This window comes from Saimiri boliviensis, chromosome 15 (assembly GCF_048565385.1).
Source record: "Saimiri boliviensis isolate mSaiBol1 chromosome 15, mSaiBol1.pri, whole genome shotgun sequence".
NCBI lineage: Eukaryota > Metazoa > Chordata > Mammalia > Primates > Cebidae > Saimiri > Saimiri boliviensis.
In genome coordinates, this window is record NC_133463.1 from 37,146,708 (window position 1) to 37,171,322 (window position 24,615).

The window sequence follows — 24,615 nt, forward strand, 5'->3', positions numbered from 1 at the left end:
GGCAGTGGCATGATCTCAGCTCACTGCAACCTCTGCCTCTTGGGTTCAAACCATTCAAATGATTCTGCTGCCTCAGCCTCTCAAGTAGCTGGGATCACAGGTGTGCAACACCACACCCAGCTAATTTTTTGCAAAATAACCTATTTTTATTATGGATGTGTAATAGTATATAAGAGAACAAATCTAAAATACACTTCATGTCACTATAGCATATTGAGCTGGGAAAATTCCCTTTGCCCTTCAAATACATAAATCATGTTGAACATTGAGCTATAATAACATAGAGGTAGGGTTGAGAGAGATCAGAGTTAAGTATTCTAAAGTCCTTTTAGTAATTCAGGAGGAGGATAGAAATATTGACTAAGTCTTGTTTTGTGTCCATGGTAAAAATTTAAAGCTAGCTAATAAAAATAGAGCACATAAATTCTAAATAAGTGAGTGGGTAGAAAGATTAAAATAGAAAACTGGCAAACTCAACCCAATACATAGCAGAGAAGGAGAAAATACAAGCTAAAATGACAAATAAGAAATAAATGTCATAAAAAGTAAAATTTATCAGAAATTAGATTACTTAAGAAAGAAAATTAAATTATATAATGCACAAGTGATGCACATAAATAATATAACTTGAAAATATTAAAAATATAAAATTAAAAATCTGGTAGTCAATCACTAAGCCAGAGAAACCTGCTACAGCAATATTAGTATCAGACAAAATAGAATTATTGCAAAATTATTAATAGAAATGGTGTCAGTACCTAATGACAAAAGAAAAACTTCACCAAAAGTGTAAAATAATCATAGGCTTATTTGCAGTGACAACATAGTCTCAAAATTTAGAAAACAAGTACTGTATTATAAGAAATTTTTTTCACATTTGTAATTATATTAGAAACTTTTTGTATACTTCTCTAATCAGGAAAAATTAGTACAGAAACTGATTATTTGAATAACTCACTATCAAATTTAAGACGTATATATGAACTGAATAGAAAAATTTATATTCTTCAACAGCATATATGAATCATTAAAAATATGTACTAGATCACAAGAGATATTTATTTTACTTTAAGTTCTGAGATACATGTGTAGAATGTGTAGGTTTGTTACATAGGTACATACATGCCATGGTGGTTTGCTGCAACCATCAACCCATCATCTACACTAGGTGTTTCTTCTAATGTTATCACTTCCCTAGCCCCCACCCCCTGACAGGCCCTGGTGTGTGATGTTCTCCTCACTGTGTTCATGTGTTCTCATTGTTCAACACCATCTTATGTGTGAGAATATGCAGTATTTGTTTTTCTGTTCTTGTATTTTTATGATAATGATGATTTTCAACTTCATCCATGTCCCTGCAAAGAACATTAATTCATCTTTTTTTTTTTATGGCCACACAGTATTCCATAGTGTATAAGTGCCACATTTTCTTTAACCAGTCCACCATAGATGGGCATTTGGGTTGGTTCCAAGTCTTTGTTACTGTGAAAAATGCTGCAATAAATACATGTGTGCATGTGTCTTTATATTAGAATTATTTATTATCCTTTGGGTAAATGCCCAGTAATGAAATTGCTAAGTCAGATGGAATTTCTGGTTTTAGATCACTGAGGAATCACCACACTATCTTCCACAAGGGTTGAACTTATTTACACTCCCACCAACAGTGTAAAAGTGTTCCTATTTCTTCACATTTTCTCCAGCATCTGTTGTTTCCTATGATCACCATTCTAACTGGTGTGGCATGGTATCTTATTGTGGTTTTGATTTGCATTTCTCTAATGACCAGGGATGATCTGTTTTTCATGTTTGTTGGCCACATAAATGTCTTCTTTCGAGAAGTGTCTGTTCATATCCTTTGCCCACTTTTTAATGGGGTTGTTTGTTTTTTCTTATAAATTTGTTTAAGTTCTTTTTAGAGTCTGGATATGAGCCCTTTGTTAGATGGAAACATTGCAAAATTCTTTTTTCCTATTCTGTAGGTTGCCTGTTCACTCTGATGATAGTTTCTTTTGCTGTGCAGAAGCTCTTAAGTTTTATTAGAACCCATTTGTCAATTTAGGCTTTTGTTGCCATTACTTTTGGTGTTTCAGTCATGAAGTCTTTGCTTATGCTTATGTCCAGAATGGTATTGCCTAGGTTTTCTTTCTTTCTACCATTGGTGGGCAATGACGTTGATTTCAAGTCTTTGCATAATACTATGAATAGTACTGTGATTAACATATATGTGTATTTATGGTAAAATGATTTATATTACTCTGGGTATATACCTAGTGATGGGATCGATGAGTTGAATGGTAGTTCTGTTTTTCTCTCTTTGAGGAATTGCCACACTGCTTTCCACAATGTTTGAACTAATTTACCCTGTCACCAATACTGTATAAGAATTCCCTTTTCTCTACAACCTCACCAGCATTTATAGCAATAAATGCCCACCTGAGAAGCAAGGAAAGATCAAAAATTGACACCCTATCATCAAAATTGAAAGAACTAGAGGAGCAAGATTTAAAAAAAAAACTCAAAAGCTAGCAGAATACAAGAAATAACTAAGATCAGAGCAGAAAAGAAGAAGATAGAGACACAAAACCCTTAAAAAATCAATAAATCCAGGAGCTGTTTTTTTGAAAAGATCAACAAAATAGAGCACCAGCCAGATTAATAAAAAAGAGAGAAAAATCAAATAGATGCAATAAAAAACAATAAAGGGGATATCATCACTGATTCCACAGAAATACAAACCAACATCAGAAATTACTACAAACAACTCTATGCACATAACCAGTAAACCTGGAAGAAATAGATAAAGTTATGGACACTTGCACCTTCCCAAGTCTAAACCAGGAAGAAGTTGAAACCCTGAATAGACCAAAACAAAGGCTGAAGTTGAGGCAGCAGTTAATAGCCTACCAAACAAACCCAGGTCCAGATGGGTTCACAGCTAAATTCTGCCAGACATCCAAAGAGGAGCTGGTACCATTCCTTCTGAAGCTATTCCAAACAATACAAAAAAAGGGACTACTTCCCAAATCATTTTAGGAGACCAACATCATCCTGATACCAAAACCCAGAAGAGACTCAACAAAAAAAAGAAAACTTCAGGCCAATATCCATGATTAAAACAGATGCAAAAGTGTTCAATAAAATACTGGCAAACTGATTGCAACAGCACATCAAAAAGCTTATCCATCACAATCAAGTAGGCTTCATTGTGGAGATGCAAGTCTGGTTCAACATATGCAAGTCAATAAATGTAATCCATCACATAAACTGAACCAAAGACAAAAACTACTTAATTATCTCAATAGAGGCAGAGAAAGCCTTTGACAAAATTCAACAGCACTTTATGCTAAAAACTCTCAATAAACTAGGTACAGATGGAACACAATCTGAAAATGATAAAAGCTATTTATGACAAACCCATAGCCAATATCATACTGAACAGGCAAAAACTGGAAGCATTCCCTTTCACATCTGGCACTAGACAAGGATGCCCTCTTTCCCCACTCCTATTCAGTATAGTACTGGAAGTTCTAGCCAGAGCAATCAGGCAGGAAAAAGAAATAAAGGGTATTCGGTTAGGAACAGAGGAAGTCAAGTTGTCTCTATTTGCATATGACATGATTGTGTATATAGAAGATCCCATCATCTCAGCCGAAAATTTCCTGAAACTGATAAGCAACTTCAGCAAAGTTTCAGGACACAAAATCAATTTGCAGAAATCACAAACAATCCTACACACCATTAACAGACTTAAAGAGAGCCAAATCAAGAATGAACTGCCATTCACAACTGTTATAAACAGAATAAAATACCTAGGAATATAACAAACAAGGATGTAAAGGATCTCTTCAAGGAGAACTACAAACCACTGCTCAAGGAAATATGAGAGGACACAAAGAGATGAAAAAAACATTCCATGCTCATGATTAGGAAGAATCAATATTGTCAAAATGGTCACAGTGCCCAAGGTAATTTACAGAGTCAGTGGTATCCCCATCAAGCCACCTATGACCCTCTTCACAGAACTGGAGAAAACCACCTTAAACTTCATGTGGAACCAAAAGATATTCCTCATAGCCAGGGAAATCCTAAGCAAAATGAACAAAGCTGGAGGCATCATGCTACCTGATTTCAAACTGTACTACAAGGCTACAGTATTCAAAACAGCATGGTACTGGTACCAAAACAGAGATATAGACCAATGGAACAGAACAGAGGCCTTGGAGACAATCCACGCATCTACAATCATGTGATCTTTGACAAACCTGACAAAAACAAACAATAGAGAAAAGATTCCCTGTTTAATAATAAATGGTGTTGGGAAAACTGGCTAGCCATGTGCAGAAGGCAGAAACTGGACCCCTTCCTGACACCTTACACTAAAATTAACTTCAGATGGATTTAAGACTTAAACATAAGACCTAACACCATAAAAACCCTATAAGAAAACCTAGGCAAAACCATTCAGGACATAGGCATAGGCAAGGACTTCATGACTAAAACACCAAAAGCCTTGGCAACAAAAGCCAAAATAGACATATGGGATCTAATTAAACTCAAGAGCTTCTGTATAGCAAAAGAAACAATCACTAGAGTGAGCTGACAACCAACAGAATTGGAAAAAAATGTTTGCAATCTACTCATCTGACAAAGGGCTAATATCCAGAAACTATAAAGAATTAAAACAGATTTACAAGAAAACAAACTAACCCATTCAAAAGTGGGTGAGGGACATGAACAGACACTTTTCCAAAGAAGACATATATGAGGCCCACAAACATATGAAAAAATGCTCATCACCACTGGTCATTAGAGAAATGCAATTCAAAACCACATTGAGATACCATCTCACACCAGTTAGAATGGTGACCATTAAAAAATCTGGAGACAGATGCTAGAGAGTATATGGAGAAATAGCAACACTTTTACACTGCTAGTGGGAGTGTTAAATTAATTCACCCCTTATGGAAGGCAGTGTGGTGATTCCTCTAGGACGTATAAATAGAAATTCCATTTGTCCTAGCAATCCCATTACTGGTTATATATCCCAAGGATTATAAATCTTTCTATTATAAAGACACATGCACATGTAGGTTCATTGCGGCAGTGTTCACAATAGCAAAGATCTAGAACCAACCCAAATGCCCAATTGATAATAGACTGGGCAAGGAAAATATGGCACATATACAGCATGGAATGCTATGTAGCCATAAAAAATGATGAGTTTTTGTCCTTTGTAGGGACATGGATGAATCTGGAGAGCATCATTCTCAGTAAACTGAAACAAGAACAGAAAATCAAATACTGCATGTTCTCACTTACAGGCGGGTGTTGAACAGTGAGAATACATGGACACAGAGAGGGGAACATCACACACTGGGGTCTGTTGGGGGAGAAAAGGGAGTGACAGTAGGGAGTAGGGAGGATGGAGATGGATAACATGGAGAGAAATGTCAGATGTTGGTGATGAGGGGATGGAGGCAGCAAACCACATTGCCATGTATATACCTATGTAACAATCCTGCATGTTCTTCACATGTACCCCAGAACTTAAAGTGTAATAAAATATATAAAGAAAAAGAAAAGTAATGATAATATACATAGCAATAATAGTGATTATAATAGTAAACAGATATAATCAGTTTAATGTCTTTGACATCAGATTGGTTACATTATAACCCCTTTCGACTGACAAGTCAGAATGACTGAACTTTATGAAACTTTACATTAAAGAACCCAATAGGCTGTTCCTCAAAATGTGGGTATGATTTTGGTGGCTTCTGTTAGTAATATAAGCTTTTTAGCCTACCTATGTTTTAATTATTATGTTTAATGACATAAATGTAAGAACTTGAGAAAATGAAAAATACAGACTCAAAATTATTTGGTTCTATAGAACATACATTCAGCTTTTAGTGATTTCAGACAATTAGGAAGCAGTTAACTTTTAGAGGACTATGCAGACATGGCCAAAATGTGTAGACATAAGTCCTGATATTAGGTATTACTATCTAGTAAACTGGTTCATTTTTATCCTTAATTCAGGTTTACTTTACGTTTTAATAGGAAAAGCAGAGGACATCTTAAAAATAGTAATAAAGTTTATCTTTAATTGGGGTACCATTTAAAAGAAGAGAGCTAGAAGAGCAAATTGTTCTTTTCTATTTTTATTTATTTCAGATTTAAAATATCATTGATCTGACAGAAATGCTTTCCTGAATGTTTATTACTTAGAAATGGTAGTGAGCTTGTGCTTGAAATGCATATTACAAGGCTTGAGGAAAATATTCTAATTTTGAAATTTCAGATGGGTTCCATAATTACTTCAGGCACTTTTCTGTCTGAGTATAGCTGTTTAACAGTGCTATTCCCAGAACATACTGATGATAAAGTAAAATCACACCACTCCTTAAAGGAAAGGAAGTGCAGATGGTCATTATTAATGATGAGGATAGGGCACAGTAATAATGAAAGCTCTGTACTTAAAAATAAGTATTAAAATGGCTATGGTATTAATCATGCCAGAGACATAGATTATATCCACATAAACCAAACACCAGACGAAGAAAAGGAACAAAACCATTCCTTGTTGATTGTTTGGCCACTTCACACCATCTGGATAACTGACTTTGTAATTTTAATGATAATTTCAAACCAGTAAGTTTGATGTAAGAATACCTACCAACACTTTTTAACTTTTCTTATCTGTGAAAGAATACTACAAATGTCTACTAATTTTATTTCTCACAGAGATGAGGCTTAATTAGAATCCTTAGGAAAAATTAACAGAAAATATAAAGCTTCTTATATGTAAGAATAAGGCAATGTAAGTTTTTTTTTTGAAAAAAGAAATTAAGACAGAGGGCTCATGATTTCCCCAGCACTTCTACTAATACCTAGGTGAACTTATTAAAACAAAGATAGAACAAGAAACAGCAATAAAAAAAACTATGTAATTTTTCTAACTGGGTAGATGCTTTTGTCATTATTTTAAAAATCATATTTGACATCTCATGTGTACAGTGCTTCCGTCAGCATCGTCTGGACAAGGTACCCAAATTCCCACTGCTTTAATACATATTTGCACAGTCAGTTGGTGTTCTCATAGAACCATAAAGTTGCACATTAGATCCTAAAAATATCCAGATACAAAGCAATGAAAATGTTGAAACATTAAGAGAACAGGGAAAGCTTTGAAATTTTCTAAGTACAACTAGAACAAGAGACAAGCTGATTTTACCCCAAAAGCACAAAACAGACTTTATAGTAATGTAAAAGTAAATAAAATTTTAAAATGGCAAAGGGGAAATGCATTCCTTTTATCATTATACTGTCTTTGAAAATAAACACATTAGGTCATCAATAGAAGTATAGGTGTGGGTGTGTCTGTTATGTAATACTGTAGGTGGAGATTTTGCCCACCACTCATATTTAAAAGTGCAATATAGTTTACACTAGAACACCAAGCCAATTAAAAAAAAATCCTAGAATCTGACATTTCCCTTCCAAGTGTGTAATTCTTAAAAAAAAAATAAAAAATAAAAAGCTGAAATGCTAATTAGGGAAAAAAATCATTAAAGTCATTATTGGTCTAAATTGTCCCCTTTCTGGATGAGAATGTAAAACTTTGAATCATCCTCAATAAGGGGTTTGAAAAAAAGCTCAACTGCTCAATTTATCTCTTGAGTGGAAGTGAAGTCTACTTTGCTCTTAACACAGCCCCCATGGCTCCTCATGTGAGACCTTGTGTGATGTTGTTTTTAAGTCAGTGATCCTCCAAGTGTGTTTCCTAGACCAGCAGCATCAACATCCCAAGGAATTATTAGAAATGCAGATTCCCAGCTATGCCTGGGACCTGCTGAATCAGAAACTTTGGAGGTGGGGCCCAGCAATCTGTGACATAATGAACTTCTAGGCCTTAAGTTTGAGAACAGGTGTTCTAAATAATGTTGAAGGTAACAGATGAAGATCAAAATGATCACATAGTTTCTTCAGTTGGAAGGGATCTCAAAGTTAAATGTCTGTTTTTTACAGATAAGAAAATTGCAGCTGACGGAGTTACTGGCTAATGTCAGTATGGAACTGAGACTTGAAGCCAGGCCTCCTGCAGTCAGGTATGGGTATTGCTTTACTCCCTGTCACGACGATTCCACACCCTAGACTGCCATCTTTGGTGTTAAAAACACTACTAACATTTAAGAATCACTAAGTGTGGGATTGTCTCTTCTTGTATGAGGGTGAATCTATTAAAATATTCTTTAAGTTAGGCAGAAAATTCTCTGCTAATTGTGTGTGTCCACTATAATAGTGATGGTTATTTCGATGGTGTAAATACTTTAATTGTATCATTTTTTAAAAAGAGAGCTTATTTGATTTTTGTTGGCAATTTTCTGTCCTTCAGGTCTGCCGGTAAGAATGTAGGCTATTCAATAAAAATATAATGTGAGTCACATAGGTGATTTAAAATTTCCTAGTAGCCACATTTTAAAAGGTAAAAAGAAACATGGTAAAGTTAATATCTTTTATTTAACCCAAATATTCAAACCATTACAATTTCAAAATACTTTTATGGTACTAAGTGTTAAAAATTTAGTGCCTGGTTATACCTACAGAGCATCAGAATTTCAACTGGCCATGTTTCAAGTCCCAATAGCTTCATGTGACTATTGGCTACCATATTAGACAGATTTCTGCTTAGAATTCAGCTCTGTCACAGGCCTATTGTGTGACTTAGAGGCGTTGCTAATGCTGCACTTTCTCTTCTATGAAATGAGAATAGTGAACTTTATATTTTATCAGGTTGGCATGAGGATTAAAGAAATTCTTTACGTAAAGCACTCTTCACACTACTTGGCAAATAGTAATTTATCAAGTGTGAGTTTTTGTTGTTGCTGCATTACAACAGGAAGGGCTAATCTAACAATGTGTTGAGAGGAGTTCAGAAATATTTTCTGACAAACGGACAAAAAATTCTTTGGCTCATACACTGACCTTTCAAAGAAAGAACGTGGGATTCCATACTCCACTTTTAAGATGACACAATTGTAAGAAAATTTGGACTAAATAAATAAGATTATTGGATGTCTCCTATGAAAACCCATGCATCATCTAGATTAGAGCAGATCTGTCTTACCAGCTTGGACTGCTGTTATAACATACCATAAACTGAGTGGCTTGCAAACAAGCAAAATTTATTTTTTCACAGTTCTGGAGGCTGGAAGTCCAAGATCAGGGTGCCGGTAATATAGGCTTTGGTGGAGAGCTCTTTTGTTAGTTGTAGATGGCTGACTTCTTGTATCTTCACATGGTATGAGCTCCTTGGGATCCCTTTTATAAGGGCACTAATTTCATTCATGGGGACTCCACCCTCGTGACTTAATTACTTTCCAAAGGTTCTGTGTTCAAATACTGTTACCTTGGGGTTAGAATGTTAACATATGAATTTTGGAGGTACACAAATATTAAACTCATTGCAATGTACTTCCAGGTTATGTGTCTAGCCTTTGCAGTATTTTATAACTCTGCAAATCTTAGCTAACTGATAATAATGCAAAATAATTCTTGTTCTTAGACATGCAAATGAGTTCTGTTTGGTGGGGAGGTTCAGTTGACTTTCCTCCATTTTGCTACCACAGGGAAAAAAAGCCAGTTGCATTGGTTTGTAATTTAAGTTCAACACTTCTTTATAGAGGAAAGTTTACTCTATACACATTTATCCTTGTTTTACTTCTCCTTTGAAAAAATGTAACATCTGCCTAATTCTCTTATAATTAAATAAAATATGTAATAGTGCTCAATTTCTAGCCCCATGAGAGTCATGATTTTACCCTCTTCATACATTTATCCTCTAAAATACTTATCTAGCATTATATTATCAAATTGATACACATCATTATGAGCTCAACAAAAATCTAACAAATGAAAGTGTTAGGGATCATCCCTTTTCTTGATTTTGGTTGTGAATAGACATGGTTAAAATCTTTTCTGTGAAAGCTTCTGAGGTTTGGAGACACAAATAGTGTACAATCTTTGCCTTTGAAGACATCACAGAACACAAGAAGAGAAAGTTAAATGATTATAAAGCAAAGTGTTCCAATGGAGGCATGTACAAGTTGCTGGAAGTCACTAGCTGGCAGAAGTGATGGGTAGAGGGGTTCAGGAGACACTTCACTTGAGGCAGAAATATTTGAGTTAGTGTTAAAAGATGAAAAGGAAATCTTAGGGTAAAAGTAAGAAAAGGTCATTTTGGGCATATGCTGTGGTGTATGTGAAGCTTGCATTTCTTCTCTGTCTCTGAATTTATACCTGAATTGCTTAATTAGGAAAATGCCTCTGTAAGACTCTTTCACTTTTATGGCCTAAATGCATAAATCTGACAAGTGCATACAACCTTTTACAGCAATTCAAAACTATTAGGGCTATTTCCTCTGACTTGCATCAAGCTGAATAAACACACTCTGTTCAAGTGGAAACTTGTTATGCTGCCTTTCTCTGCTTTTCAAAGTAATCAAAGCAGGGTTCTTGAAGCCTGAGTATCTCACCTGTGCCTCCTAATGGCTCATTTATTTTGTTTATCCTGCTTTGGGGAAAATCAGAGGTAGCTTGATATTTGCATTGCTAATAAATGGCTTTCACACTGCATTGATACTTCATGTGGTTCAGATTTGCAACTTGCATTTAAACAGGGCCATCTGGTCAGTGCTGTTAGGAATACCTATTTTCAGAGTCATATTTTACCATAAGGGAACTATACATATGATATCTTTGTACTCACTGTAGAACTAACTTCTCTATTTTAAGTTCTTATGGTACCAGGTCTACAGGACAGTGTATTTGCATTTAGCATTGCTTGGTTAGTCAATCTGTAGCAGTAGGCTGCTAGCCAGACATGAGCAGGGCAGGGAAGGGCCCCTCAAAACCAGGAATGTCAGGCAACCATCATGTGATGGTTAGGTGATTGCTAACTGTCTCTCTAAGATGATAATTGCACTTAGAAGCAGATTCTGCAATCCTTCTCAAATTTTCGCTTGGTTTAGCCTGCCTGCCTCCACTCTCTCCTTCACCATGTCCATCAGGGTGGCCCAGAAGTCCTACAAGGTATCCACCTCAGGCCCCCAGGTTTTCAGCAGATACTCCTGTGTGTGTGGGCCTGGTACCTGCAACAGCTCCGTGAGCTTCTCCTGAGTGGGCAGCAATAGCAGCTTTCATGGTAGGCAGGGCACTAGCATAGGTCTGGGTGGAAACTATGGTGGGTCAGTGATATAGGGGGCCTCACAGCCATCATGGTAAACCAGAGCCTACTGAGCCCACTTTAGCCAAAGGTGGACTCCAACATCCAGGCCATGTACACCCAGGAGAAAGAGCAGATCAGCACCCTCCACAATAAGTTTTTGCCTCCTTCATTGACAAGGTACAGTGCTGGAGCAGCAGCTGAAGATGCTGAAGACCAAGTAGAGCCTCCTGCTGCAGCAGAAGATATCCCAGAGCAACATGGACAACACACTCAAGAGCTACATCAACAACCTTTGGAGGCAGTAAGACACTCTGGGCCAGGAGAAGCTGAAGCTGGAGAGAGAGCTTGGCAACATGCAGGGGCTGCTGGAGGACTGGAAAAATAAGTATAAGGGTGACATCAATAAACATACAAAGATTTAGAATGAATTTGTTCTCATCAAGTAGGATGTGGATGAAGCTTGCATAAACAAGGTAGAGCAGGAATCTCTTCTGGAAGTGCTGACTGATGAGATCAACTTCCTTAGGCTGCTGTATAAAGAGGCGATCTGTGAGCCACATTCCCAGATCTCAGACACATCTGCGGTCCTGTCCATGGACCACAGTCACTCTGAAAATGGACAGCATCATTGCTGAGGTCAAGTTCCAGTATGTGGAGATTGCCAACCACAAACTGGCTGAGGCTGAGCGCATGTACCAGATCAAGTATAAGGAGCTGCAGATGCTGGCTGGGAAGCATGGGAATGACCTGTGTCACACAAAGATGGACATCGCTGAGATGAGCCATCCATTGTTAGTGGCAGGAGGCAAACAAATCCTAGGCAGACAGGGGTGGGTCCCCAGTAAAACCCAACTTTGGAGCCAAAGACATTTTAAAGCCTAGCTACAAATCCCTGGTAAGTCCACAGACCAGATTGGGAACTTCTTCCCATTTGGCATGCTTTCCTCTGTTTGATCCCTATCCTTAAACTACTTTACATATAATTACCTTTTTCTATTTCTTTTTTTCTTTTTTTGAGACAGAATGCAGTGGCACAATATCAGCTCACACTTCAATCTCTGCCTCCTGGGTTCAAGCGATTCTCTTGCCTCAGCCTCCTGATTAGCTGGGACTACAGGCATGTGCCACTACACCCAGCTAATTTTTGTATTTTTAGTAAAGATGAGGTTTCCTCATGTTGGCCAGGATGGTCTGAATCTCCTGACCTCATCATCTGCCTGCCTCAATCTCCCAAAGTGCCAGAATTACAAGTATGAACCACCATGCCTAGCCCCCTAATTTTTTTTTTTATACTGTTATACCCAGCTTTGAGTGGCACTTTTGTTTTAGCATTTTTTGCATACTCACAAACCAATCAGCATGCACTCCCCTATTCTGAGCTCATAAAAGCTCCAGCCCCAGCCCCACTGGGAGAGAGACCATCTGACTTCTGGCCAGGAACCACCCTGCATCCCCTCTCCACTGAGAGCTGTTTTATCACTTAATAAAACTCTTCTCCAACCTTTCAATTTTTAGCATAACCTCATTCTTCTTGGATGTGGGACAAGAACTCTGGACTCACCCAATGTGTGTAGAAAGAAGGCTGTAACACTGTGGCTCTCTGCCCTCTGCTGGTGGAGGGCAGCCACCCCACATAATGGGAAGCAGCTATGACTTTAAGCCAGTTTCAGAGCCATGGGATGAATCTATTAGCATGCTGTAACACCCCATCTAGGATTTCAGGGTCACAGGCACCCTGTTTGGGTACCACTGCATTCCCCTCATCTGGACACGAGAGTCCACGATAGGAGTTTTTTGTGACACACTTGGTCCAGCCACAAGTTCTGCAGGGAACCTGCACCTGTGTTTCTTCTTGGAGCAGCTGGCCAGCATTCTTTCTCACACACCTGCTCCTGCCAGGTGCTGTGTGCACAGTCTCAGTGGCCATGAGATCCACAGCAGCATGCAAGTCAGGAATGGCCTGGGGGGCTGAGTAGACAGGGTGTCTCTTGTGGTGAGCCTGGATCCGAGCAAGGCCCAGGGCAGGTGTGTCACCAGCAAGAGGTCTGTGGTTGGCAAATTGGCTTGGAAAAATCCTGTGTCAACATCAGTGGGCTCCAGGCTGAGACTGAGGACCTTCAAAGGCCAAGGGGCTTCCATGGAAACTGTCATCATGGATGCTAAGAAGCTGGGGAGCTGACTGGTAAGGCCACCAAGCTGTTGGAGCTGGAGGCCATCCTGCAGTGAGCCAAGCAGGACATGGTGTGACAGCTGCATGAGTACCAGGAGCTAATGAATGTCAAGCTGGCCCTGGACACTGAGATTGCCACCTGCAGGAAGCTGCTGGAGGGAGAGGAGAACCAGCTGGAGTCTGGGATGGAGAACGTGAATATCCACACGAAGACCACCAATGTCTGCTCAGGTGGGCTGAGCTTGGCCTACAGAGGCCTCACAAGCCCTGACCTTAGCTATGGGCTGGGCTTCAGCTTTGGCTCTGGGATGGGCTCCAGCTCCTTCAGCAGTACCAGCTCCTCTAGGGTTGTGGTTGTGAAGAAGATTGAAATCCACAATGGGAAGCTGGCCTCTGAGTCCTCTGATGTCCTGCCCAAGTGAATGGCCCTGGCAGCCCCTCCCAGCCTCCCTGTCTTGCGGCTGCCCCAGAGCCTGTGGCAGAGGCTGCTGTTCAGGGGGGATAGAGCACAGGAGACCACCCGAGGCAGACGCTAGTGGTCACATCCCGCCCGCCGCCCGCCACCATGGGTGGATTGAGGGCTAAGGTCTTCACTGGACTTAGCCCTAGCCTTCAACCCACACTTGAATCTCTCAAGCTGCCTGCTTGGCTCTTTTCCAATTGTACTTTTTTCCCTTTCATTCCTGCACTAAAACTTTTTAATAAATCCTTCCTCTTGCCTTAAAATTTGCCTCAGTCTCTGAATCTGCCTTATGCCCCTTGTTTGCATTCTTTCCTCTGAGGAGGCGAAAGTTATGGTGGCTGTAGACCCATACAGATTTGTCACCATTAACAATTCTACTTGAAATTTGGTTCCAATCTCTGACATGCTGGTGGGCATTATTATCTAACTAATAAATCCAAGGTGCTTTTAATTTTCTCCCCTCCTTGTTCAGTTAGCCACCATATTAAATTGATTATACCTTTGATCAGTTTCCTGAATTTTTCCTGTTCTCTTTATTCCTAAAGCCTGTGATCCAGTTTATTCCTTCATTATTATTCACATATATGCTAATTTATTAACTATTTTCCCCATCTGTAGGCTTTCCTTTTTTCATCATCATGCAAATCTGTGCTTCCCCAGTAATTTTTACTTCATGACCCATGTAGAAAATAAACTTACAAAGCACGCTGGGATAAACAAAGAAGGATGCTCATATTTGAATGCCTCTGGTCTGGAAGGCTTTATTCTTTCTAGGGACTGAGGGGAAATATCTATTTCAAAGCAATTGAAACCCTTGCAGGCAAAAATATGCTGCTGTATATTGATTTGGGAAGTTTTGCTATAAAATAACACCAAGTTAATTTAATTACATTTCCACTGTTTACATTTTAAATTCTGCATTGAATTCCCTTTGCTAAAATAATAAAGTTCAGAGTTCTCATTTTACTTTTTTCTTATTTTATTTTTTAAATTGTCACATAATACTACTACACATTTATGGGGTAAGTAGTGATGTTTCAATACATATAATGTATAGTAATAAGATCAGGGTAATTAAAATATCCATTATCTTACACATTTAGCATTTCTTTGGGATGGGAACATTTCATATCCTCCCAGCTATTTAAAACTATATATTAGCTATAGTCATCTTAGAGTGCTATAAAACACTACAACTTATTCATCCTATCTGACAGCAATTTTGTATTATTTAAATCTCTCCCAATGAGCTCTTTCTCACTTCCCTTCCCAGCCTCTAGTTTCGTGTTCTACTTTTTTACTTCTATAAGATCAACTTTTATTTTAGCTTCCACATATGAGCAAGAGCTTATGGTGTTTAGCTATCCATTCCTGGCTTATTTTACTTAACATAATGTCCTCCAGTTCTATCCACATTGCCACATATGATGGGATTTCTTTCCTTTTTATGGCTGAATAGCATTCTTGTGTGTGTGAATGTGTGTGTATGTATAGCATTTCCTTTTTCCATTCATCTGTTGTTGGACATCTAGGTTGATTCCATGTCTTGGCTATGGTGAATACTATAGCAATAATGATGGAGGTACAGGTGTCTTTTTAATATACTGATTTCCTCTCCTATGGATAAATACACAGTAGTGGGACTGCTAAATCACACAGTAGTTCTAGTTGCCTTTTTTTTTTTTTTTTTTTTTTTTTTTTTTTTTTTTTTTTTTTTGAGGAGCATTCATACTGTTCTCCACAGTGGTTTTACTAGTTTAAATTTTCACCAAGAGCATAAAAATGTTCCCTTTTTGCTGCATCCTTGCCATCATTTATTATTTTTTTGTCTTTTTTGGTAATAGTCATCGTAACTGTAGTGAGATTATACCTCACTATAGTTTTTATTTACATTTCCCAGAAGATTAGAGATGCAATTTATATATATTTGTTGGTTATTTGCATGTCTCTTTTGACAAATGTCTCTTTAGATTATCTTCCCATTTTAAAATTGGATTTTTTTTTTTTTGCTGTCGAGATGTTTAAATTTTTATATATTCTGGATATTAATCTTTAGTTGGATGAATAGTTTGCAAATTCATTCTGTAGGTTGTCTTTTCACTCTGTTGATTGTTTCCTTTGCTCTTCAGAGGTTTTTAGTTTGATATAATTTTATTTATTGTTGCTTTTGTGGCCTGTGCTTTTGAGGTCTTTTTCATAAAACCTTTTCCAGGCCAATGGCCTGAAGCATTTTCCTGATGTTTCCTTCTAGTAGTTTTATAGTTTGGGTTCTTACATTTAGGTCTTTGATCCATTTTGAGTTGACTTTCATAAAGGGTGAGGTGAGGGTCTCGTTTTATTATTTTGCATATAGATATATTCCCTACACCATTAATTAAAGAGACTGTTCTTTCGCTGATGATGTTTTTGACCAAAAATCATTTGGCCAATCACATATAGCTTAACTTCTGCATTTTCCCTTTTGTTGCATTGGGTCTATATGTTTGTTTTTATGTCACTACTATGCTGTTTCAGTTCCTACAGCTTTGTAGTCTATTTTGAAGTCTGTTAATGTAATGCCTCCAGGTTTGTTCTTTTGGCTTAGGATTGCTTTGACTATGGGGGTATTTCGTTTTTCCATATGAATTTTAGTGTTTTGTTTTTCTCTTTATGTGAAAAATGACATATCACTCAAAGCAATCAACAGACTAGTCTGTTGATTGCTTTGAGTGATATGTCATTTTAGCAATATTAATTTTTCAGATTAACGAGCATGGACGTCTTTCCATTTGTTTGTATCATCTTTATTTTTTTCATCAGTGTTTTATAGTTTGCCTTATAGAGATCTTTCACCTTCTTGGTTAAATTTGTGTATTCTATTTTATAGCTATTATAAATTGGTTTGACCTTTGGGTTTCTTTTCCAGCTAGCTCACTGGTTATGTATAGAAATGCTACTAATTTTTCTATGTTGATTTTATTTTCTGTAACTTTACTAAATCCATTTATCAGTTTAAAGATATTTTTGTAGAGTCTTTAAGTTTATATATATATATATATATATGATTATGTCATCTAAACAGGAACGATTTGACTTCTTTCTTTTCAGTTTGAATTCCTTCCTTCCTTCCTTACTCTGGGTGGTAGGACTTCCAGTACTATATTGTATAGGAGTGGTGGCAATAGTGACCCTGGTCTTTTCCAGTTCTTAAAGGAAAAGCGTTCAGTTGTGCCAATTCAGTATAATGTTAGTTGTGTGTTTGCCATATATGACCTATGACCCTTATTATGTTGAGGCTTTTCTTTTTTTTTAAACAGAGTTTCACTCTTGTTGCCAAGGCTGGAGTGCCATGGCATGATCTCAGTTCACTACAACCTTTACCTCCTGGGTTCAAGTGATTCTTCTGCCTCAGCCTCCTAAGTAGCTGGGATTACAGGCATGCATCATCATGTCTGGCTAATTTTGTATTTTTAGTACATACAGGGTTTTTCCATGTTGATCAGGCTGATCTCAAACTCCTAACCTCAGGTAATTGACCTGCCTCAGCCTCCCAAATTGCTGGGATTACAGGTGTGAGCCACCACACCTGGCTGGTACTTTCTTTCCATACCTAATTTATTGAGTTTTTATCATGAAGGGATGTTGAATTTTATCAAATACCTTGTTTTCTGCATATATTGAGATGATCATATTTTTTTTCCTTTATTTAATAATCTGATGTATGACGTTTATTAATTAGAAGAGGTTAAACCATCCTTACATTACTGTGATGCATCCCACTTGGCTGTAATGCATTATATTCTATTCTTGATGTGTTGTTTGATTTGGTTTCCTAGTACTTTGTTGAAGATATTTGTGTGTCTGTTCATCAGAGATATTGACTTGCAATTTTTTTCTTTTTATGTCATTGTCTGGTTTCAGCATCAGGGTAATACAGTCCTCATAAAACAAGTTAGGAAAAATTCTCTTTGCTTCAAGTTTTGGAATAGTTTGAAAAGAATAGGTATTAATTCTTTTTTGAAAGTTCAGTAGAATTCAGTTGTGAACCATCAGTCTTGGACTTTGTTTTCTTGGGAGACTTTTTATAACTGATTCAGTCTTGTTACTTGTTACTGGTTCATTCTAATTTTCTATTTTTTCTTGATTCAATATTGGTAGTTTGTGTGCATCCAGGAATTTATCCATTTCCTCTAGGCTTTGAAATCTGTGGGTGTAAAATTGTTCATAGTAGTCTGCAATGATCCTCTGTGTATCCGTAGTATCCATTAAAACATCTCCTTTTTTGATTTTGTCATTGTTTTAGATTCAAGGCATCTCACAACCAACTCAAATATATTTTTAAACATTATTTTTTCACTTATAATTTAAGAATGCTTTGATTCAGTTATTTTGGTCCACTCTTTTTCCTTTTAAATCTTAACAATTTTTTCTTTTATCTGAATGTTCCTACATTTCTGATTACATAGAATAATAAGCTCTGGACATCAGAAAGGATTTTCATTACATATTCATAATTTAAGATTTAAAAATATCTAACTCCAAAACAGATACAAGAGTACCATACCAAGTGACAACATGTTCAAATAAGAAAAGCGATTTGGCTGAGAATAGAAAACTAAAGCAATTAATGATATGAAAATCTAAGTAGAAACAATATAAATGAAAATATAATAAACATAGCTAACAATTACTTATTGAATGCTCACAATGTGACACTGACTGTTCTAAGTGATGCTTATTAAATGAGTTAATAATGACCTTATGAGGTCATTAACTACCTGGTGGATTTATCTTGCCCACTTCCTAGATACAGCCAATTTATCATGACAGAAGAAATGCAATAGAGTATAATACACAGAGAGCAGGCTAAATCAGAGACCATAGTTTTGTTATTACTCAAATCAGACCTGCTGAAAATTCAGAGGTTAGCATTTTTCAAAGATAGTTTGATAGACAGCCAGCTAGGGGTAGAGACTGCTGATCGGTTGCATCAAGGACAAAATCACAGGGCGTTAGAGCTGTCCTCTTAAGTTGAGTTGGTTCCTGGGTGGGAGCCACAAGACCTGATAAATTAGTTTACTGGTCTAAGTGGTGGCATCTGATTCATCAGAATTCAGTGTCATAAAAATACCTTAAACACCAGTCTCAGGTTTTACAGTTGTGATGTTATCCATAAAAAACAATTAAGAGGTTAGGAATCTGTTAGCCTCTGGCTGCGTAACTCCTGAGCCATAATTTCTAATCTTATGGCTAGTTTTTTATTTTTACAAAGGTGGTCTGGTCCCCAGCAAAGAGAGTGTTTCTTTAGGGAGGGGCTGTTATCTTTGCCATCTTAGTTAAATTATAAACTAAATTCTTCCCACAGTTAGTTTGGCTCATGTCCAGGATGACTAAGGGCAGTTTGGATATTAATGGCAAGATAGAATTGGTGAAGTCAGATCTTTTTCTAATTTCTAAAATGTTTGCAAATCCAGTTTCAGTCCCCACTTTTGGGGTTTTTAAGATATGAGCAACAGAGATGGGAAAAGTCAAACAACTGCACTGACTTCTTCCTGCTGACAGGGTATATAGTTGGTATAGGATTTGGCCCCAGAGTAAGAGGAGTGAAACTGCCTTTCAGCTGCCTGCATGTATTTATAGATGCCTGGTTGGGGTTCCAAAGCTTGCAAGACAAAGATATTAGTACTCTCATCTACAGTTTTAGCAAAGCATTTAAGTGAACAGCAGACTATAAGATAATGAGTCTTAATACAAGGAGTGCAAATCCTAGCTTCAAGAAGTCTTTGCAGTCATAGTCTGAAGCCCTGAGGGAGCCAGGTGAATAGCTCCGAGAATGAATCAGCCATGTGGTCACTAGTAAGAGAGAGATTTGGGTCAGAGGTTGTTAGAAAGACAAATTGGGATAAACAGGAAAGAACAAATTCAAATATACCATCCAATATCCTTTCAGTCCATTTCCTAGTCCTGAAAATAGTTCAGTTCAGTTAAACAGCTGTTTCCCATTTCAGGAGGTGGCATTGCAGATGAGCTAGGCCTTTATATGTGATGAAAGCAAATGGATTTTTAATAAGAGGCATTTCCATGGAAACAGAAAGAAAAAAAACAAAGGTTAATGTTGGGTACAATTTATCCAGATGTTAGACTCAAAGCATATTTAGTTATAGAGAAGGATGAAAGTAGCAATCTGACACATTTTTCTTGCCTGTACCAGAAGCAAGCTTGCAGGGCTTCAGGAAAAAGTTAGTAGCCATTTTATTTAGTCCAAATCAGAAAAATGAAAGAAAAATGTGAAAATATTAATTTAAGGACTTGTAGCCCAGAAAGAATTCAGAATTCATTCCAAATTGCATAAAATAATAAAAACTCAAAAACAATGGACAAGACTAGAATCTAACAACAGATGTACTATAGTTTTTTTTTTTTTTTTTTTTTTTTTTTCTAAAACTAGTTTCTCTCTCTCCAGTCTCTATTATAGACAAATCATAGTAGGATAAAGTTATTTGCAAAATAAGTTTTAGTCTTATTATACTTGGCCTGATTATTTGCATAAAGTACAGCAAGAATAACAATTTGTCACGTAAGCTCTTTGTGTGTGTGTGTGTGTGTGTGTGTGCGTGTGAGAGAGAGAGAGAGAGAGAGAGACAGAGAGACAGAGAGACAGAGAAAGATAGAAACAGACAGAGTCCTGCTTTGTCGCCCAGGCTGGAGTGCAATGGCATGATTCCGGCTCACTGAAAAGTCCACCTCCTGGATTCATGCAATTCTCCTGTCTCAGCCTCCCGAGTAGCTGGGATTACAGTTGCCTGCCACCACACCCGGCTAATGTTTTGTATTTTGAGCAGAGATGGGGTTTCTCCATGTTGGCCAGGCTGGTCTCAAACTCCTGAACTCAGGTGATCCACCCACCTCAACCTCCCAAAGTGCTGGGATTACAGGCATGAGCCACTGTGTCTGGCCCAACATAGGCTGTTTTTAAATGGGCTTTGCTGGAATGTTTTTTTCAAAAGGAACCTCAGCTTAGACTTTTCAAAGCCTTAAGCCCAGCTATGGATTTATCTGTGCCTGCAAATACTTGTATGAATTGAATGAATTCCTCTCCTCTCCAGGTCCCAAGATAACTTGGGGGCCCTGGACCTGGGAAAAAGTGATGTTCTTTACTTACCAAGGTTAAGTCAGGAAGCCTGTACAGGGACTGTGTAGACAAGGTATGTGGCCAGTTTTCCCAAGGAGCTTTTATTAGTTCTATAAGTCAACCTGGATTCCTTAAAGAAATCTGTTTATATTTGAAAGCATACCTTTCCAGTCAAAGCCTTGGTAAAATAATCAGTGTTTTCAATTGTGTCCTGTTAGATAAAACACCAGGTATTTATTGTGTGTATGGAAATAACTATATTGCCATAAGTTAAGAATATTTATAAATAGTTTCTAAATTCTGGAGAAATCAGGTAAAAAAATATCCAAATTTTGTTCACAGGAGTCTAATTTATGCAATAGTTAAAAACTATAAAGAGAATAAAAGAAAAATCAGTTTTCTGGATTGCAAACAATAAAGGAATTAGCAACATTTTAAACAAAAATCATGAAAAGATTATTTTGATATTTTATTAGTTCAGTCCCTGTAATTATCTCCTGTTTTGCCTGATACTGGGCCAGCTGTTCTCATGAACACATCAGCTCTTCATATTAATCTTAGAAGTTTTCCTTTTCTCTCTATTTTAAGGGCACAATTTTAAAGTTATCTGAGACCTGTATTCAAGAACACTCTTCATAGTCTTACAGCTGATTTTAAACCATCTTTTGAAAAAGATGAAAACAAGATAATTATCTGTGGATGACAAAATACTAGGTCATCTGTTCATGGATAAAGATGCAACAGACAAGGAAATCTGATCATCTCTGTGACACAAAGCAATTTAACATAACAATCATAATTACTACTGTTAACATATACTGAGACATATCAGACTAATAGGAGTATTACATAATTTTAGAACACATACAAAATTATCACATTTATGTGAATATAACCCCAAAAGAGTTAAACACTATTTTGTATTTGAGAGTACTTGCTATATAATTTTTAAAAAACTGTGGATGTCTTTTTGGACTTCAGAGACCCTAATACTTAAAAGACAATTTGATATCTGATTTTGGAAAGTTTGTCACATATCAAAAGCTTAAAATACTTGATGTCACAAAATGGAATCCCACCATCATATGCCATTTATTTTACCAAAATGATAACTTAAAAATTTCAAAAAGGCAAAAACTTTATTCATTGGTAGAGAGGAGATTCAGTTTTCCCAACAAGACCCAGTAAAGATAGTATGGGGCAAACATAATCTGTCTCTTCTCTCTCCCTTGTAGTTTATTCAAAAAGCAAACAAAATTTATTATCTCTCAATATGACATGAAAATCTTATTCAAAAGGAGCCAAATTTCACTTTTGCATTAGTGTACAATTATATTAATGTTAAATTCAATTCTTAATGAAGCCACATAAACAAATCTATCCTATCTTAATTATTTGACCATAGATAAAGTTTTCATAAACTTTTCAAAACCCTTTATAATTTTCTGATAAAGAGTAGATCAATTTTCCAAGAAAACCCTTTTATTCAGCACTTGGACTTAGATTCTGGCCCTGCCTCAGTGAGCTTTTATTTTAATCTTCAATTGATGGAAAAACTAAATAATACCCTTTTAATTTTAGACAATTTGCTCACACACAGGATTTTAAAAATAAAGATAATCTTTCACAAATTTTCTATTGCTTAAATCTTTAGTTTTTTTTTTTTTTTTTAATTAAAACAACTTTTAAGCTCTCCAAACTGGAGAAAGTTATCTTATAAAAACTACATTTCTATGTCATTATCAAAAACACATAACTTTAATTTTTTAGTGTAAGAAACTTTAATTATGTGCCAGGTGCAGAGCCTAGGACATGAGAGAGAACTGCAAATAATTGTCTGATTCTTTCCAGCATAGCTGGGGGCATGGCTAAAACCACATGTCCCTAGGCCTTGCCTATAATCTAATGGCTGTAAAGCAGGCAAGTTGAACAATAATCACATGTCATAGCAGCAGTTTATGACCTTAAAGCAACTAGCAAAGGCAGCATCTGCTTTGCCTAATTCAGACCTACTGTCTAAATTTTGAAGACTGTTATTTTATTAACAATCTTAAAATAATTTTTATTTACTAAAAATTATTAAAGTCACATGAACTGAAAGGCATTAATGTTTCTATTTTTCTGACAAAATATTTGATTTAAGCACTTATTTACCTTTAGGTCAACTAATAAGGGTTCCTTTATGTAATTTGGTAGTGAAACATAACGTACACAACACAGAAAATGTAGATACAGCCAGGAGATTTTTTATTTGCTACTCTTCAAGTTTCTCTTCCCCATTTAGACCACTAGTCTCTTGATTACTTGTTCCCTGCTCTAAACCATTGTCAGCTAGACAACTCAAAATTTGCATTTCTAAAGGAGCAATTCTTGATGAAACAAGATAGATAACTCGTAATTTACTCAAACTGAAAAACAATTGTGTAAGTGAAAGTTGAGTTAAGATAGGCAGAAAAATAAGACATTCATATATGGCGAGTTATTTAAAGATGTAAATAAAGACTACTGGCTTTAGGGTAGAGCCTTTTAAGAAAGAGTGGAAAGAAAGCATGCAGTTGTTATGGCCAAATTCATGGGCACAGCAGGAAGGGATAACAGCTCTCCCAGAATCATATATCCCATTTTTTCACTGAATCCTGGAACCTCCTTAAGAAGGGAACACTATGGAACCAGATAGTGTAATAGTTTTACTCTACAGTTCACTGCAAAGACATCCCCCTGAGGCTGGTGGGCAACCGAAGCCAGTCAGCCCATTCCATAATTAGCCATCCATTCCATATATTTTAGGTGTCTAACAGCACATTGTTTTTATTTAAACACACAAAGGAGTATTACTCTGTAGTAATAATTATTCACAGTAAGCAACTGCCATCAACTACTTAAAAATATAACTCTTATTTAACTATTATATGTCAAGATTAAAATTTTCTCATAATGCAAAGTAATATCTGGTCCCCACAAAAGTAAAGTTTAGATACAAGAGGAAATAGGAATAGACAAGGGTAAGTGGAGAATTAGATGGAATTCCATTGATTCAAATGTCTTTTACAGAGAGAGAGCAAAGCCTTCAAAACAGTATCTGTACACATATAGCCTAAATATCAGCTTGAATAGTCAATTTTTTATTAAAGCTCTTAAAAGAAAAATCTATTTTTTTAATTACCAGATTTTAGCTGAGACAAACAGCCAATATTTCTGGCTTTTGAATTTTTACTAAAGGTAGTCTCCCAGGTGAAATCAATAAACCTCAACTAAGGCTATGACTTAACCATGGATGTATGAGGAGTTTTCAAAGAGATAGTAAGTGGTTTTTACAAGATACAGAATCACCCCAATGGTCACTCAGAAAAAAGACAATTCAAGACAGGAAATCAAGAAGCTTTCATGAAAGGAAAAATAATTAATAAATGGAAAAAGTCCCACAGGTATTAAATCAGAAATGACTCACTTCTTAAGCTGGGAATTGAGTCCAGGCAACCATCGTAAAAAGGCAAAGTATTAGCTACTGAGCTACAGCATGGGGCAATTGTCTTTTACCAGAAGTAGTCTGTGGTGGTGATTTTTGAGCACATGAACCCCCAAATTCCCACTCTCTGCGTTATGTAGACCAAGAGAGAGTACTCCAAAATGGTCACAAA

General features: G+C 36.7%; 1 long non-coding RNA gene and 1 pseudogene across 2 annotated transcripts in view; both read left to right on the forward strand.

The window, feature by feature from the left end:
• The window catches only part of LOC104653286 (uncharacterized), a 951,899-nt gene that overhangs the window by 224,822 nt on the left and 702,462 nt on the right, over window positions 1–24,615 (forward strand). For both annotated transcript variants that reach the window (XR_746505.2, XR_012514083.1), the window contains exon 5: window positions 8,035–8,114. This is a non-coding gene — a long non-coding RNA (uncharacterized LOC104653286). The remainder of the gene's footprint in view (window positions 1–8,034; window positions 8,115–24,615) is intronic.
• On the forward strand, window positions 8,123–15,355 carry LOC141581452 (keratin, type II cytoskeletal 8-like; annotated as a pseudogene).